Source organism: Coptis chinensis, chromosome 8, assembly GCF_015680905.1.
Source record: "Coptis chinensis isolate HL-2020 chromosome 8, ASM1568090v1, whole genome shotgun sequence".
Classification (NCBI taxonomy): Eukaryota; Viridiplantae; Streptophyta; class Magnoliopsida; order Ranunculales; family Ranunculaceae; genus Coptis; species Coptis chinensis.
Genome location: NC_141463.1, coordinates 69,639,808 through 69,643,473, shown reverse-complemented (window position 1 = coordinate 69,643,473; position 3,666 = coordinate 69,639,808). Strand labels below are relative to the sequence as shown.

Sequence of the window (3,666 nt, the reverse complement as noted above, 5' to 3'; positions counted from 1 at the left end):
CTGGTTACTCTTTCAATTTCATTTTATTGTGTCGCTTCCATCTAATATTGTAGTAGCTGCAGTTTGCAGGAACCTCTAATATTAAAAATTTAGCTTTACTTGTTGTCTTCTGAGTATTGTGGATTTAGCTTTACATGTCTCAAATCCTATTTGGGATTCACTTTGCAGGAATTAGAAAAATTATATCAAAAGTTTGGAGAGAATGTTTTGGATGCAACAAAAGAAGTTTGAAAATTTAATTACTGATAAGAAGGATATTGAAGGGTTGCCTGCTTCAGCACTTGGTTTAGCAGCGCAGACAGCAGTTTCCAAGGTACTTCACGCGGAATACTATTAATGTGGTTTTGCACAATGTTACTTAATTTACTTCTTGAATTTTCAATTTTTTTGCCAGTCCTTTTTTAACAAATAGGTTGTAGGGTACACTTACATTGGTTTTCTTCTTCATAGGTGTGAGCCACTTCCAGATGGTCGCTTCTATTTAGAGGTGAAAATACACTACATATCTTATTTAGAATTTAGAGTTTGTTTTTTTGTTTTTTTTTCACTATTGCACTAAGCACGAATGGATCTAGCTAAGACATGGTTTTGCAGTAATTTTCCTTCACACACACATAATTTACTTGCTATCTTAGAGATCAGGATGGGTTAGTTCTTTCTATTTCAGCATCAGACCATCAGTAGGTTAATATTTGCTTTTCTTTTTATGCCAGTAAAGGAATAACCGTTATGTATATCACATTGGTTATATAGGTACCGTGTTGCCGAGGTTGAATGGATTCAGGATATATATCCACTTGAAGGGACAAGAGATAGGCAAGATGTGAGTGTAGCTCTTTGACTTGTCACATTTTACAGAGTTTTCTGATTGAAACAGAACTCATAACTTATTGCATGTTTGTAAAGTGATTTTGTATATTATTAAAATTTTATCCCTTCCACACATTTATGCGAGTGTATGTCCTTTAACCTTCGAGAGGATAATGTGTTCATATCCATGTCCTAAATTTTACAGTCTTGATTCTCTTACCTATGTACATATTTGGGCACCATAGGGGCCGGCGTAACAGGTCAGTGCTCCACTGCTCCCCTTTCTATGCCCTTAAAGCTCAGATAATTTCTATCAGATGGTCAGCAATTTGCAAAATCTTCATGATGATAATATTTTTTTACGAGAACAACTCAATTTGTATCACAAGACTTGTCCCTATTTGTATTTAACGTTGTTATCTTATGTATTTTTTTTTTCCCTTATAGTTGCAAGAAATGGCTAGAGGCACATCAGAACTAGCTCTCTCATGGATTAGACGAGCAAGAGAAGCTGCACAAACAGGTAAGACAATTTTAGTATGCAACAGCCAGAAAACAAAAACCAGATATTTGTCTACCAAAAAAAGGAAACCGACAGAGAAGCATTATTTGATGATCCACCCAAATAAGGTTGTGGATACCCTGGTGTAACAATATTCAAACATAATCATCAATATGAAGCACAGTTTACTTTTTACTTTACTTTCTCCAGCGGTGATATATTGTGAGACTTGCTTATGCTTTCATCTGTTTGTTGCTATCTAGTTACTGTATTTGGGTGTAGGGTTTAGGGAGTTGAAACAAAAACTCGAAGAAGTACATATATATAGTGCATGTCTACAGGGAAGCCAACAGAGCAGCGGATTATTTGACCTCTTTAAGAGGGCCACAGGGTAGTAACACCTTTACTAAATCATAGAGGACAAAATCATAGAGGAGGATAGGCATGGGTTACAACATGAACGGCTAAGATTATAAAGCCATAGGAAGAAGCTGCTTCTGGGGAAGGATCACCTGAGTAAGATCTGATGTCTTCATTTGTACTTGTAAAGATTTTTTCAAGTTAATACAAAACCCGCTTGCATTTTGCAAAAAAAAAAAAAGTTACTGTATTTGGATTTTGGAGTATCTATGAGACGAGGCAATGGTACTATATAAAATAAAAGTAAAAAAGAAAAAAATATAAGAAGATGTACAATGGTTATCAAAGGTCAGAACTGAGAAGACCTGTCTTTGTAAACTAGGGCTATTTTCATCAGACAAATCATTGTTGTATGATTTGGATTGTCCGCTGAATGTGTATCTCCGTAATAGGTAATCGAGCAGAAATTTGGATTCTCCCGTTGGGTTGTTATTCATAGCATTACAGTTAATGGAAAATCTTTTACATATATTTGGTATACCTGATTTTCAAGTGTCTGAACTCCTTGCCAGAAAGTTCTATGAGGTACGGACCTTGTCAGAGTTTTTATCAGGTGTTAGATTCTAGTGGTTTATTGGGCAGTACTTGGAGTATATAAGACCCAAAGTTGACAGAGTATAGCGAAGTTCGCTACCAAGCATGGCCTTGCACCACTATTGTATTAGTGTAATGCTATTCCATTTTCTTGAGGGTACACTCCCTGAAGAATTATATTATTTCTTAAATTCGTTTTTAACAGTCATTCATGGATGCTTGGTCCGGCTTTTGTAATCATCAACACGAAATGTTTTGGCCTAAAAGCTGAACTATTGAGCGTACTTGTTCGGATGGGCGTTCACCCCAAACTTCTTAGTGATCCCACAACACAGTTGCTTTGAGTTTGAATGGTATTTGATGACATGTTCTTGTCAATTATCCACATTATATTGTGCGCATATTAGAAACTCCCATAATCTGTAATCGGTCTGAAAAAAATAGCAAAAATATGAAAACAAAATGCATTTTGGTAACAAAAAAGTTAGGATCTACTGATCTAGTAGTTCTGCTTGAATGCATTCTGACTAGTTGACTCCCATTTTCGAAATTTTCATCCTACAAATACTGCAGTATTTGCTAGAGTCAGCACTCAGTGCCGAGAAATAGGCCTCAATGTGGTTTTGCACAATGTTACTTAATTATCTTTTTCTTTTCAATTGCATTTTTTTCCCTTTATTACATTCTCTTATTGTTAATGTTTTTTGTACAATCTCATTAGGGGCATGAGAATGCTACTGCTGAAAATGGTCCATGGATTATAACATTGGATGCCCCCAGCTTTCTCCCTGTTATGCAACATGCTTTGAACAGACCCCTGCGCGAGGAAGTTTATCGTGCTTATGTAACTCGTGCCTCTAGTGGAGATTTTGATAATACACCAATTATCAACCAAATTCTGAAACTTAGGTTCTGTAACAGCTTTATCTGTCAGCATAAGTGGACTGTTTCTCGTGATTTCTCTCTTCCCATTCTCTGCAATCCTGTATTTGCAAAGTAAAAATGATTAGATGTATGTGCAATCAGAATTCATAAAGCTTGTCAATGTGAATGTGTAGTGTGGTTTTCAGTAATAGTCTTGAAAAATAAATAAGCATATTGGATTCTTTCTTCCACACACAGAGAAACCTATTTGAATCCTATAGGTATGCGGAACCAAACTATGTGAATTTGTCAAATAATCATAGCATACTTTGCCACTAATTAGTCGACCTCTCTTTACCAATGATATTTTATGGTATATTGCGATATTTATGTATATTTACCATGATTCCGGTTTTCCCACACCTCATTATGCCGACCTTTGACACATGATATTTACCATAAATATCGGAAATCTATCTTTCCGATAAATTGCTTTGGTACGAAATTTTGTACTATGCTCCCTACCAAAGTACTTG

The 3,666-nt window shown here is 35.7% G+C and overlaps 1 long non-coding RNA gene across 1 annotated transcript; it reads left to right on the top strand.

The window, feature by feature from the left end:
• The first annotated feature begins 856 nt into the window (after positions 1–856).
• Positions 857–3,335, top strand: LOC147482702 (uncharacterized). The gene is made up of 3 exons (XR_015206278.1): positions 857–1,070; positions 1,258–1,333; positions 2,988–3,335. It is a non-coding gene; the product is annotated as an uncharacterized LOC147482702 (long non-coding RNA).
• Positions 3,336–3,666: the final 331 nt, after the last annotated feature.